Here is a 14,625-nt window from a genome sequence, read left to right as displayed (position 1 = left end):
TGTACTGGTTGAGCTAAAATGCCTTTGATTAAATTATGTTAAGATTAGGGCTTTGAGTTGACCCCGTTAGCAGAGTGTAACTCGGTTTGAGTCCCTGCCCTCTTAGTGGGCGACAGAAGCCTACACTCAGCCAAGGAGACACACACAAGTAGGTACACAGGAGAAAGCAGAAAAAGACCCGGCAGAGGTGGGAACTTAGTTTTCACGCTGGAGCCTCAGAGAGAGATGAGCCATCAGTGTACAGCTGACCTCGTGGAGAGACCAGAGCAGCTGAGCCTGGAAAGAAATGGGCCGGGAGAGAGAGAGAAGCTGTACGCCAGCCCACACTGAGACGGGAAGAAGCAGGGACCACGGAGCCTTAGGAGGAAGAGGAAGGCTGGACCCTGGCCGAGGTCGCGGGCTATCCTGCTTCAACACGTGGGAGGAAGTAACCCTGAGTTGGGCTCTTTGTGGCCTTGTAACTGTGAGCTTCTACCCCCAATAAATACCCTTTACAAGAGCCAGCACATGTCCGGTACTTGCGCCAGCACCCCTCTGGCCAGCTAACGCAGGGCCCGTCTGTTTTATCCTCCCCTGGATCTCCAGGGCCCAGCACACGCCTGACACAGAGAAGGTGCTCCTTAAGTATCTCGAACCCTCCCCGCTACTCTGCAAAATGTTCCAACGGAAAGGGGAAAAATGTGGCCCCTGCAGCTTGCTCTGGTCATTGGGAGAGACAGGCTGGCTTAAGCGTTTGATCTGGCCAGAAATAACCCCAGAGCTCCTGCGGGGTCTTTCTGCAGGTGAAGACGCAGGCCTGGGGTGCCCAGCTTCTGTGTAGACGAGGCCGTTAACGGCCCTGCAGACGGGAGGGTAAGCCGACGCCTAGTCCAGGACAGAGGTCACTGCCCTGGAAGGAGAAGGAATGGAAATGTGGGGATTTTGAGAGTCCCAGGAAATCGGGAGGTCACTGGAAAGAGCGGTAAACTAGGCTTGATGAGAGACAGCCAGGGAGAACGTGGCAGGAGGCCGGGCCGGCGTGAACCCCAGGTTTAGATGCTGCCTGCTCTCGCGCGGCCTTGGTGGAAGCAGCTGCAGATGGGCCGGGCCGTGGTGGGCTGGTGGGCTGGGGCTGGGGAGGGAGGAAGCCCCCAGGCCAGGCTGCAGCCCTGGAGGCCTGTGGGTGCGTCCGCGCTCCAGGCCGCAGAAAGGCTGCGGGCGGAGAGGCTTTCACGCAATATTTGGGTCATTTTAAAAGAAAAATAGAAAAGGTACCCTCAGGGAACGTCTACACGGGGCCTCTGCCCATGTCGGGGGAGGGCCTTAGCCAGCGTCACTGGAAGAGCGGAGGGGTGACAGGGGAAGGTTGGGGCATCTGCATTGCAGCAGCAATGACCCCCTTTACAGGTAAGGAAAAAGGGGCGCATGGGGGGGGGGCTCGCCCAAGGCCACCCAGACAACAGGAGAAGAAACTGGAGGAGGGTCCCTGTGGCCCCCGGCCTGTGTCCCTTCCCACTCTGTGGGGTCATCTGAGGAGGAAAGGGAGGGCCGAGAGTTCCCTAAAGCCCCTCTGGCCGCCCAGCCGGGTGGTCCCAGACCCTCAAAAACCAGGCTGCCAGAGACCCCGCTCCTGCACCCGGCTTTCCTCTTCGTCCACGCCGCCCCTAAAGAGAAAATCCCTGTTGCATGTTCTTAGGATGGTTGTGCTGAACTGCCAAGGGACCCGTTCCCACTCCGTCCCTCCAGCCGCCCGGGTTGGAGCCCAGAAGTAAAACAGAGGCTTGCTTTATTTGGATTTCCTCCTTAAACATCTCAAACATGCAGGAAACACCCACCCAGTCCCAGATAAGCGGACTCGGGCCGCTGACCGCTGCCGGTGGGTGGGCTCGGGGTCACTGCGTGGGGGTGGATGGGAAGGCTGATGCCACTGACCGGGGTGTCCTGGGCGAGCCCCCAGGGAACTGACCCCTCCTGGGCCTGCCTGCCCACATGGGGAAAGAGCCGCTTGTCAGAGGGCGCCGCCTTCCCAGCTCTGCAGCCCCAGGCGTCCACCTGAAGGACGTGGGGGGGCTGCGAGGACTCTCCTCTTTCAAGTTACTTATTAATATCTGCCCCCGAGGCTCTGGGACAGCTCCGCCCTTCTTCCCTCCTCTTCGGCTACAATAAAGGAGGCATTGAAAGAAGAGCCCCACAGAGGCTATTTCTGAGCGCTCTCCAAAGGGAAAAGGCAGTGTGCCTCTCTTCCCCAGGCCCTCCATTCCTAGAGGAATTCCAAGGGGGAAACTGGTGCATTATCGAAAGGGGGCTGGGGGCGGTGTCTTGAAATTCTAAAGGATAAAATGAAAAAAGATCCTACACTGAATTAATTTTGCTTTTGAAATAAATCCATAATGCTTTCAGGAGACAAGACCCAGTCCCATGCCTCCTCTCGACCCCCCCAAAAAGGGCCAGCTCTTAAAAGGGTAGGTGGTTCTCCCAACTCCAAAACGCCTCTGGCAATGCCCCCCACAACTCTACACGCCTACGAGATACTCTGATTTGTGATCTGGGTACTTGGTATACGAGGTACCACTGCCACATGCTAAGTGTAGTAGGTTATTTCTAAACCCAAATCTTTTTTTTTAAGTGGGCCTGTGACCTTGACACACGTGTATTTCTATAAAACCAAGCAGGAATTGGTTTTGCACGTGTGTCTTCGCCGGCCCAGTTCCATCTCCGCTGTGAGCCAAGCCCCGGCAAAGCAGGCCTGTGCTCAGGACTCTGCTCCCAACCCTGGCTGGCCTTTGCAGCACCCATCAGAGCGAGGGGGCTCAGGGACAGAAAACATTCCAACTCATTCTCGCTCCTTAATGAAAAGGGGACCTGGGGAGCCCCGAGGCCCTCACCTTCTACTTTGACTAGGTCAGATCTCGGCCCCTCACTGTGATTTACTGACAGTGGAATATGCCTGGGGAAGGGAGGCCTTTCCAGAACTGTCCGACTCTTTTCTCCACAGCTTTAAAGAGTGGAACCCAGCTAACAGTTTTCACTCTGGCCGAGCTGTGTGCGAGCAGGATCACACCCGGCTCCAGCTTGAGCCTTCCGGTGGGTGGAAAGGAGAAAGCTAGAAACGGTCTCCTGTTGTCATGGAGAACTTCTCCCCTCCGCAGCTGGAAAGCTGGCTCTGCCTGCTTGGCAGAACGGAGGGCCCGGGCGAGGCACCTGGGACATTTTATTTATATGAAAGCTGAGAAAATACAAAGCTGGAACGGGAGAAATTTAAAATTAGAAAAGCACCGCACTGTACGTCAGCCTTCTTTGTGTCAAAGTAGCACTATGCGTTAGAATATAAAATGCCATCCTTAAGGACTTGAAGATTGTTTAAGACAAACCGTTTAACAAATCTTCGCTTCCCAATGATAAAAAGAAAGCCATGTTTTTTTGTTTCTTCCAAACATACACACCTGCCATTGAAATGAAAGTTCCATCGGGGCAGCTGTGCTTAAACTCAACTCTGCAGCCTGGACTGACCCCACACTGTCCAGGCAGGTGTTGGAGGGATGAACTGCTCTGGATAAGGTTAAACCTGAAAAATACGTTCTCCTCCTCCTCCCAGGGCTCTCTCCCCGGTGGGGTGATCGTCAGCTGCAGGGTCTTGTATCACACCCGGATGGAGACCCAGGGGCATCTTCACTGTCAGAGAGAAGCAGTACAGCTGAGAACCCCGGAGCGAGGCTCCCGGAGCGAGGCTCCCGGAGCTCGCGCACACCGGCCGGGCGCAATCCAAAGGACACGTTCCCCGTCCCGCTCCACCGCCAAATCCATCAAGTGCGGTTCCCCAAACGGGCACATCTGTTCACTGCGGGTAGTGGGCACGTGGTATTTGTGAGATCATCCTTTGTCTCTTTTTCACTTTTCAAAATTAACATATATATCTCAAGTGCTCAAATGATCGGGGGTTCATCGCTGACCACGAGATTAATTGGAGTCGGGGAAAGCCGCCTCCACCCCGCCTGCCCCGCCCGGCAGCCACTCCTGCCGCCTCCTCATGCGCGCTGCTCCCTCCGCTCTGCCCAGGAGGCCTGTGCCCACTGCAGCACGATCCTGTGGACACGGCCGCGAGCACCAGCGGAGAAGGCGGGGAGGCGGCGTGGGGGAAGGACGGGAGCCAGAATCTGGGCTGCCTCGCTCGGGCTGTGACCGTGGGTGACCTCGTTCACCCTCCCAAGCAGCAGTTTCCACACCTGTACGAGGCTAACGGCACCTAACAAAAGGTGTCCTGAGGCTTGTGGTGGGGAACATCAAGCGCACGGCACAGGGCCAGCTCCCAGGTCTTTGTGGAAGGACAGGAGGGAGGGAGGGAGCAAGCGACAGAGATCCAGGGAGGCTGTGAGGCCGTGCCATTTGAGGAGCAATTTCCTAGAGAAAAGCCTTATCTTCAAACGTTCGTGGGGGGACAGAACCAGTGGGACAAGTGAAGAGGAGAAAGAAAAGAACTTTGCAAGGGCAAGAGAGGCCCCAAATGAAGTGGGCTGACATAAAGGACAGAAAGATCCCTGTCTCTGGGAGGTCCATCTGAAGCCAGAGAGCCACCCAACAGGCTGTCACGGCAGGAGGGGCTCCCCTGTTGACAGCTGTCCAGCCTTTTTTACTCCATGGGTCCCGTTCCCATTTGGGTCATATTTGTCTACTACAGTACTGTTATCGGTTTACTCTTTACCTTAAAATCATCACTGCTTTTTAATTTAAAATCTTTCTTCAGCATTGATCTGAGCGAAAATGAAAACACAGGTTTGATACGATACCTACATTTTTTGTAATACATAGAAACAAACAGGAAACGATGAGAATGAAAGATGCTAAAATCATCTCCCTGGCCACTGTGAGAAGCGTGCTTGAACAGGAGTGAATCTAGACTACATCACTCGAGGGCCCCCGCCCGGGTCTACCACCCTGGTAGCTGAAGGCTGCTTGGATCTGATAAGGCCCCGTCACTCCTCAGGCCCTTTCTGGTCTTGTCGGTGCGTTTCATCTAGTCCCCATGACAATGCTGTGGGCTGGGCAGAGTCGTCGTAGATGAGCCTGGGCTCCTGCAGCACGGGGCTTACCCAAAGGGAGCCCAGGGCAGGCTGGCAGCGGGCCAGAGCCAGCGCTCCGAGCTCCTGCCTCTTCGTTCCACCCTCCTCGGCCGTCACCACGCCCCGTGGACAGTCCATTCCTGCCGCTCTCCAGAATCTCATCAGCAATGCAACCCCCGTGTAAATGTTGTATCCGCCTAGCGGCTTGATGCCAGGCTCTCTAGGCAGAGAACACGTCCCTCTGAGACCCAAACTGTCACCTCCGCAATCGTGATGGCCCACGTTGTCATCTGGCCATCAGCAGGCCCCACCTAGTGAGGCCACCAAGAATGTTCCCGGACAATGCTCAGTGCACACTGCTGCTGCGTGACCCCTGCAGGGAGGAATGCCTTGGGTCACGCTGACCAGCGAAAGGCCCTGCTCAGCCAGGGGCAGGGCAGGCCAAAGAGGGCTGGGGTTGGAGTTCCTGGACTGGGTGGGACCAAGCTCATCACACAGCGGGAATTCTACCTGGAAGATGAGAGACCCGCGCTGCAGCATGCACGGGAGGTGCTAGGGAGCATGACGTGGCTTTCCCTTCTGCCTCCACTGTCGTCTCTGCAGACAGACGCGTGATTTCCCCAGGACAGACCTGCTGGCTGACAGCAGAGACTAGAGCTCACAGGCTGAGAAATGACAACTGCCCCACTTTTTCACTCTTGGCACCCACCGCTGCCAAGATGCAGGTGGGCGCCCTCCCCTGGTGGCTGGGAGGGCAGGGCCACAGAGCCAGTGACTGAAGTCAGGTGGCTTAACCCAGGGGTTCACAACCTGGACCCCAGGGCTTGTTTTCAGAGATCCACAAATCCCCGAATCGTATGTCCAACTTTGTACATCTAAGCAGTTTTTCCCCTGTGCTTCTCATTTTGCATATTAAAGAGAATGTGAATCAAGAAGGTAAAAACCACTGGTCTGGGCTCCAGCCCCTCGGCCTTCTTGGCTGCCTCCCTGATGCGAGGACTTGCTGGAAGTGGCACGCATATCCCATCCCCGTGTACAAAGACATCGCAAGAGGTGAAGGCATCTTTGGGAGAGCTCAGCTCTGCCAACCCACTGTTATTCTTGGAACTTCCAGCCAAAAGCAACCCCACTGCTTCAATACCGCAGGGCCCAGTGGGATCATCGAAGATTACCAGGGTTCTTGGGGCCTTAAAGCTGACCCACAGAATTCTTCTCCAAGTCTGAATTCTCTGCTCAGACCTGGGAGGACTTGCCAGATCTCCCAGGTAACAGGGAGCCCACATGGCTCCTTCATTTTCCCCATCCTCAAAGGTACCTGCCGTGGGTCTGGCAGGTACGGAACACAACACACACCCTTTGGACACTTGAGACCGTTCCGGCTTTGCACAAGAATATGCTTCTGCCTGACTCACACAACTGTGCATTGTACAAACTACACATTGCTTGTGTGCCTGCACGTTTTCAACCACTTGGGGAGGAGGCACACTCTGTTTGGGGGCATTTCTTTGGTAGAACAGATCACAAGGATTATACAAGATAGAAGAGTGAGCAGAAGCCACATCTGCCCGAGAACTCTCTGGATTCCGCAGGCTGGTCGACGTAGGATACTGACGGATATGAGCACCAGTCACCCCAGGATCGATTCACCAAGGCCCAGGAGTCCGTCCTGGTTCCAGGTGACCACTGGAGCTCAAGAACCACCCCCCAGGGGTAACTGACGGGTCACTTCATGAGCATCTCAGGCCAGCTGAGAGCGTGAATCACCTGTGGTGGGAAATGATCATGAACTAATAAAGTCCCACTTATCATGAAAACGCCTTGTGTAGGTGAAAGCGTGAGAGGAGGAAAATACAAACTGCCCTGGGCAGAAGCCAAGCCGGGCACCCTGGGAAATCGTCCCCTGCCTGGCCAGGGCTGGGCAGAGGTGCTCAACAGCTCCACCACCCCTCCTCCACTCTAGGAGCTGCCGAGACCAGGCGGGAGGGGGCCGCTTCCAACCCAGCACCCTGCTACCCCCACCTCCCCTCCACCCCGCCCCACCGCTCCCTCCCCGGGAGACACAGGCAGACCCTGCAGCCCAGAGAACCCCAGGGCCTTAAAAATCTCCTGCCTCCCGCCGCGCAACAGAGAGAGCACAAGCCACACCATAAACCAGGCGGAGAAACCAACTGGCAGCTGGGGCGGGGAGGGCAGCCCCGAGGGTGAAAACCAAAGACAAAACCATCCTCAGCCCCAGGCAGCAGCGACCGGCAGTTTACAGGAAATTGGGAGGCTTACAGAATGTGAGCCAGCTCAAGTTTCTTCCCTGAGAAGAGCAGCAGGGGAGACTGAAGAACTGTCTCCGACTGCTTTGTTCTCTGTGACCCCCCCGACACGTGTCTGTTATTCAGACCGACCGCTCGCTGCCCCCACGCGCCCACCAGGGACAGTCAGCAGAGTGAAGATAAAACACAGGCCCTTCAAGCAGCCTTCAACCCCAGGACGGCCAGGGCCTCCCGGGGGGGCCAGCCGGCGTAGGGCCAAAAGGGGGTCTTTTGATTGGACCCCGGTCAAGCTGTTTACCTGTCTTAGTCCCAGTTCCCCCATCGGAACGTGGGGCTAATAGACAGCCCCCCACGGGTCTCGTCAATCGCGTGCAAATCCACATCGGGTGCCTGGGCCTTGCCCTGCTGTTGTTAGGGTGGCACTTTGGAGCTTTTTACAGCAGACCCCCCTCTGGCTGCTGCTGACAGGAAGGTCCCGCGTTCAGGGCAAACCTCTGGAGGCCCTGTCCGTCACCTCCTCTGGTTCCCATCAGGATGTGAGGTCCCAGGACAGAGCGAGAGTCCCAAGGAGCAAGAGCCACGAAGGTTCCATGCCAGCAGGCGCCTTAGCAAAGCCAGGGCTCGCAGACCCAGGCGCCGGTGACGTGGCCCTCGCCCACCTCTCCAGGCCGGCACCCACCTCAGCTCCAGAGTCTGCTTGGGTGTCCAGGAACCCTATCCTGACTCCCACGCCGCGTGGGGGCTCCCCAACGCTCCCCTGTCCCAGCCCTGTCCACTCTGGGTGGACGCTCGGTTTGCCCCCTGCCTTCCCCAGAGGGGAGGTGGGGGACAAGAAGCGGCACGACCCCACGCTGGGGCCCCCCCGGCCGCGTCCCGGGCAATGAATGAGCTGGGGCCCTGGTTGTGACCGCAGCTTCGGAGCCCCAAGCCCCCAAGTGAGGGGCGGTCGGTGCAGCGCGCTGCTGCTTCTCATGCACACGGAATCCGACGATTGCCCCGGCCGACCCCTGACCCGGATCAGGCCATTTGAAAAATGGGGAAGGAGGTCCCCGTCCGCCCCGCCGCCCCTCTGCCCGCAGGGTCCGCGCCAGGGCAGCAGGGACAGGTAAGGAACCCCAAGATCCCTGCCAAGGAGGGATCTCCGCGCAGGGCGCAGCCCCTCGCCGCCGCGAGCCCCTTCCCGCCGGCTCACCGTTACGCTGGAGTCGGCGCGGGGCCGAAGGCCACGCAGCGCAGGTCCCGGGGCGCCCCCCGCCCCCCCCAGCGCGGCCACGGGGGCGACCACGCCCCACGCCCCGGAACAAAGCGCCGTGGGCGGGGGGCGCCGCGGCCCGCGCCCTCCCCTGGGGGCTGCCCAGGCCACTCACCGCGCTGCAGCCCCGGCTCGGCTCCGGCCCGCGCCGCCTCCTGCGGGCGAGCGCGCCACGGGGGGCAGCGCCGGCGCGCGGGGCCGCGGCCGCCCACGACGAGGCGGGACCCACGGCCGGCGGCCGCCCCGCCCCCGCCCGCGCCGCCTTAAAGGGCCCGCGCCGCCCGCGCCCAGCGCGCCTTCATTGCGCCAGCGCCTGCTAAAAATAGAGCGGCCGCCGCGCGCGGGGGAGGTCGGCCCGGGAGGCGCGCGCCCGCGGGCCCCGCGAGCACCCTCGCTCCCCGGAAGGTGCGGCCCGAGGAAGCTCGGCCCGCTGCCCCGCGATCCCCCGAGGGGGAGCAGGGAGCGCGGCCCGGCTGCGCACGGAGGCCGGGGACGGCCCCGCCGCCACCCCCGCGGGCCGCGCACTTGGCCGGGCCCGGGCTGGTTTAAGGTGGACGGCGAGCGGCGGTTCTCCCGGGCCTCCTTAAGAGCCCCCGGCCGCCACTGCTGGTCCGCTCCAGCCGCGGGTCTCTGAGCCTACCCGGCGGGCCAGTCCTAGGCAGTCCCCAGCGGCGCTCCTCGGGATCCCGAGTCGTCTTTCTTCCTAGACCCTGTCCCCAGCGTCGCTCCTCCAGCCCCTCTCGGTGCACCGTTCCGTTGGTGGGCCCAGAGTTCCTCGAGGGAGGCAGCAGGGCCAGGCGACCCTCGGGTTTCATTTCATTTCGTTGTTTCAGCCCCACCAGCTCCTCTCCAAGGGCGTTGTTTCTCAAAATTTTTTATTATTCTTGAGCCATCATTCACCCTTTCAAAGTGTATAGTTCGTTGGTTTTTAATAAATTCACACAAGTGTGCATCTATCAGCACTATCTAATTCCGCCTCCTACCTGTTAGCAGTCATTGCTCATTCCCTCCTCCTCCAACTCGGCTTCTGTTTTAGACATTTCATATAAAAGGGATCAGACAATCTGTTACCGTTTGTGACAGCCTTTTTTCACTTAGCGTAGTGTTTTCCGGGTTCATCCATGTGGTAGCATGTATCAATATTTCATTCCTTTTTATGGCCAAAGAATATGCACTGTTTTCCATTCATCCGCTGATGGCCATTTGAGCTGTTTCCACTTTTTGCTTAGTATGAGTAATGCTGCTGTGAACATCTGTGGGCAAGTTTTTGCGTAGGCATACGTTTTTAAATTTCTCGTGTGCGTGCCCTAGGAGTGGAATTGCTCTGTCATATGGTAACTCTCCGTTGAACTTTCTGAGGATCTGTCCAACTATTTTCCAAATCAGCTGCATCATTTTACATCCCCACAAGCCGTGTGTGAGGGTTCTGACTTCGCCACCTCCTTGACAACACTCATTGCCTGTCTTTTTTATTATAGCCATTCTAGCGGGGCTGAAGTGTCAAATTATGGTTTTGATCGTTTAGCATCGTTTTTAAGAATGTTCTTTTTATGGGAGGACCTTGGTAATGACTTGGAACAAGCTTTACACTTCCAAGAAACCATCCCCTTTCCCGCTTTGAGATCTTCTCCCTCCGCCCCAGACCTAAAGGGACCTCACCACCCAGTCCTGCAGGCCATGCGGGGGCTCCCAAGCTGATGTAGGTTTCGACAGTCACCTATGTGGCCATTTGGGAAGGGCTATTTTGCCCACCCTGTACCCCCACTCCCACTTACTGCTCTGAAGTCCCTGTGGACCCCGAGTCTCTACAGGAGGGGAGAATGGAATGGATGTCATCAAGAGCATCTTGCCTTGGGGATAGGGAGTAAAAGAGCAGGTTGAGGGAAGCGGATGTGGCTCAGGCGACTGGGCTCCCGCCTACAACATGAGAAGTTACCGGTTTGGATCCTGGTGCCTCCTAAAGAAGACAGAGAGCTGGCACGACGAGCAGGCCCCGCAAGCTGACACAACAAGAGACACAAGAAGAAAAAACATAATGAGAGATCCAACCAAGTAGGGAGCAGAGATTCCCAGTGACTCCTAAAGAAGACAGCGAGCTGATTCAGTGGGTAGGCATGGCGAGCTGACACAACCAGTTGATGCAACAAGAGACACGGGGAGGAAAAACAGAATGAGAGACACAACAAAAGCAGGGAGCGGAGGCGGCTCAAGCGATTAGGCACCTCCTTCCCAGAAGTCCTGCGTTTGGCTCCTGGTACCTCCTAAAAAAACAAGGGAGATAGACAGACATAACGAGTAAAACACAACAAGGGGTGGGAGAAATAAATAAAATAAATCTTTAAATATTAAAAAAAAAAAAGAGCCACTTGGGAGAGAGCTTGAAGGACAGAGGTTGCCTGGCAGGATCTTGCCCTCGGGGCAGGTGGGCAGGGGTCTGGGGGTCCTGGTTGCCTGTCAGTCCCTCACAGGGAGCCCCCTCTGCTAAGGTCATCCTCTCCTGGGCCCCATGTGGGCCCTTGGCTTGAACTGAGACAACTTCTACCCAAGAGTCAGAGAGGTCTTTATATCTGCTTTCATATACAAGTCTTTAAGAATAGATGTTTTCTCAGAAATGGACCTGAAACAGCCGGGCAGCATACACGGTACCTGGAATGGTCAGACTGAACCCAGCAGGTTGTGCCTGGGGTCCTATAACAGGGCTCTTGTCCCCCTCCGGCTGCCTCCTCTGCTTTTTGGACCCTGAAATGAAAGAAAATAAGGTTGTGGCTCAGTTACTGACGACTAGGAGCCTTAGAGAACAGGGTCAAGGAGAAGAAAGGTGAGGCCTGGGTTTGATAGTTCATTCTTTCAATAAACCCTGCCAGAGCACCTACTGTGCGCCAGGCGCTGTGGCAAAGACTATCTCTGAGCAAACTCTGAGTGCTGACCGGAGGAGAAGCGCTATGGGAGAGAGCAGCAGGCAGGCTGTGGGAGCCCAGAGGCAGGGCACTGACCCGAAGCTGGGCGGGAGACTCAGGGCAGACTCTGGGGGAGGCGATGACTGAGCCGCGTCTTGAATGATGCACAGCAATTACCAGGCCTGGAAAGGAGAAAGAAAACTCTATATGCTGCAGCGTGACCGAGCTGATCGCAGGGCTGCCCAGGTGTGTTTAGGGTATGAAAGGAGGGGAGAGTCCTGGCCAAGAACCCGGTCAGGCCTCCAGCCCAAGGCTCAGTCCCTGAGGCCCTAGGCCAGGAGCCAGCCAGGTCACTGTGGCACAACCTGCCTCCACAGCTCCCTGCCCCAGCTGACCCCTGGGCGTCAAAGCAGCGCCGAGTTCCGAACGCTCCCAGCAGGCCAGGCGCCCGCTGTGAGGGCCGGGTCTGCCCACCTCACAACAGCCCTGCAAAGAAGGTGGTACCAGCCTCGTTTCGGACAGGAGGACACCGCAAGCCCTGTGATCTTTTATTTTTTCCCCTCCGTGGGCCAGTCAGTTGTGTGTACGTGGCCGTGGGCCGAGGGGAAAGGGGAAGAGCCGGCGAGGAGGCCAGCGCTCTGTGCAGTCTCTCCAGGCCAGTGGCTGGAATGAGGCTTTAAGCTGACCCTGGAGCACCAGCCACGGCACAAGAGCCTCCCGCCACTGCCGGGCCCGTCCATCCCGTGTTCGTCAGCCACAGGGGGGCCAAAGCCAATACTGAAACCCGTGGGGTGTTCTAAAGGGTATTTATTTGGGGTAGAAGCTTACAGTTACCGGGCCATAGGCGTTCGTTACTTCGCTCACCGAAGTCTTTTATCATACGTTGGAGAGATTGGAGAGACGTCTGCCAGGTCCAGCCTTCCTCTTCCGGCTCCGTGGTCCCAGCTTCTTCCAATACCAGCTGGAGGCTGGCTTAAATCTCGTCTGTCTCCCGGGGCTCACTTCTCTCTGGGCTCAGCTGCTCTGCTCTCTCCGCAGGGCCAGCTGTGGACCCTCAGGCAAGCGGCTGGTCTCTCTTCCGGGTCCTCTGTCATGTCTAACGAACCTTCTCTCTTTCCCCATCTATCTGCTTCTCTGTGTTTTTACTTCCCTGGGTCCAGCGTTAAAACTCTAGCTTCCTCCTGCTGAAGGCCCAATCAAAGCCCTCATCATAATTTAATCAAGTAAAAGTGAAACCCCTGAAGTTAATACAATCTAATACACCCAGAGGAACCGACCAGTTTATAAACGTCATCAATACCTATTTTCAGAATTCATAAATAATATAAAACTGCGGCAACCCCCTCGGCTGACCTTTCTTCCGTGCCAAGTACAAGCCCTTTCTCCCCACTGACTGCACACGGTATAGTGCCGAGACCCGGATACTCTGCTCTTAGGTTTTCACAGGCCTTAGGGATCCAGGTGCAGTCACCTCTCGTCTTTAGCACTCCTTGGGCCCTTTCGCCCACCTTCCTCAGCCACATCAGGATGCTTGGCCTCACAAAGCTTGCTTCTCCAGTGCTCACGTTCGTCCTTCACATGGGCTCCCACTTGCTGTCTGAAGAGCAGCTTCCAGCCTATCTCCTCTGGGCTCTCAGTCAAACTTCTCCAAGAAGTTTTCTATATTCAACCAATACATTTGTTTCTGATACTATGCTTTTTCCTCCATTTAAACTAAAGTCCAATAGCTTTTAAAAATGTGGGGCAGTCTCCCATAGGAAGAAATAGGTTTTACTTTACAGAGCACAAACACACATACACACACTATGACAGCACACACAAGTGAAATAGGAGTTTCGTGAAACAATGCTTTTACTATGTGTGATGCACTCCGATCTATTTTATTCTTTCATTTACGAATATTAGCAAGATCTACTAAATTGATTTCATGGCCCACTGATGGGTTGTGACCTGCAGTTTGAACCATCGTTTGATACCCAGAGCTTCAGGGTAGTGACTTTACAGCAGAAATTTGCCAAGAAAGAAAAGTCAACTCTAAGATTTAGAAACACATGATAGAGACAGTAGTTTGAAAAGAGTTTTGAATTTCAAAAGCCTAAAAAAATGTCTGCTTCTAGCGGGACATAGTAGATCATGTCAGGTCTATGTTCCTGCTGCAGCAAAGTGGAAGGCTTTTCGCTGTTCCCTGACCCCCTGGGGGACATTTGCCAATTTGAGTCACTGGCTAATGATCAAGCTTTGACCAAAAAGAGGGCCTCTACTGGAGAAGAGAAACCAGCAAAGCTTTTACTGGCCACATGATAACACAACGATAAACTAGAACATAGGGACCTGTGTTAGTCAGCCAAAGGGGTGCTGATGCAAAATATCAGAAATCTGCTGGGTGTTAAAAGGGCATTTATTGGGAGTAGGAACTTACAGATACCAGGCCATAAAGCATAAGTTACTTCGCTCACCAAAGTCTACTTGGAGCAAGATGGCTGCCGACGCCTGCGAGGGTTCAGGCTTCCTGGGCTCCTACATTCCTGGGGCTTGCTTTTCTCTGGGTTCAAGGTACCTTTCTTCCTGGGGCTTGCTTCTCTTTCCTCTGCGTGCTGACTTCCCAGGGCTCCAGTTTAAATCTTCAGTATCAATTCCAACATCAGAACCCCTCAACTCTGTCCTTTGCCATGCCTTTTATCTGCGAGTCCCCACCCACCATAATCATAACTCAATCATGCCCAGGTACAGATCAGATTACAACCACAATCCAATATTTCTTTTTGGAATTCATCAATTATATCAAACTGCTACAGGGCCTTAAAATGACAACCAGCTTTCTCCACAGGACATTTACTAAATTCAGGGCCTGGGAATGCATCTAAAAAGAGTGAAATCTTCCACAATTTTTGCAGCGCTTAGAAAACAAAGGCCCACAAAGGAGGAAGAGCCTGACTCAAACACAAAGCCATTTCCTCCCTTGTGACACTGGCCGGCTTTTGAAGCAGTGTGGAACTGTCTGAGCAGTTGGGAACCTCCGAAGGGCACAGCTAAATATCCAGAGTCTTTCATGGCTGAGGACACAGAGACCTGAGAGGCTGTCAGTCAAACGCCTATGAGAGCCATGTGCTAGGAAGAGGAGTAGAGTAGAACTAGGCTGAATCTTTCAAAACCTGAAACCCAGGCCCACCCTGCTC

At 55.8% G+C, this 14,625-nt stretch overlaps 1 protein-coding gene across 4 annotated transcripts in view; it reads right to left on the bottom strand.

The window, feature by feature from the left end:
* Window positions 1–8,779, bottom strand: part of MRAS (muscle RAS oncogene homolog) — a 61,332-nt gene extending 52,553 nt beyond the window's left edge. Inside the window, exon 1 of one of the 4 annotated variants that reach the window (XM_058295034.1) lies at window positions 8,668–8,779. The gene's annotated coding sequence lies outside the window, so the exon portion shown is untranslated. Of the gene's footprint in view, window positions 1–8,492; window positions 8,597–8,667 lie in introns of those variants that run through there. The other 3 variants (XM_058295035.2, XM_058295032.2, XM_058295033.1) reach the window with 3 other exon arrangements.
* Between the last annotated feature and the right edge of the window lie 5,846 nt (window positions 8,780–14,625).

This window comes from Dasypus novemcinctus, chromosome 4 (genome assembly GCF_030445035.2).
Source record: "Dasypus novemcinctus isolate mDasNov1 chromosome 4, mDasNov1.1.hap2, whole genome shotgun sequence".
Taxonomy (NCBI): domain Eukaryota; kingdom Metazoa; phylum Chordata; class Mammalia; order Cingulata; family Dasypodidae; genus Dasypus; species Dasypus novemcinctus.
Note: the sequence above shows the minus strand (reverse complement) of the source record. Positions and strands in the feature narration are given on the sequence as shown.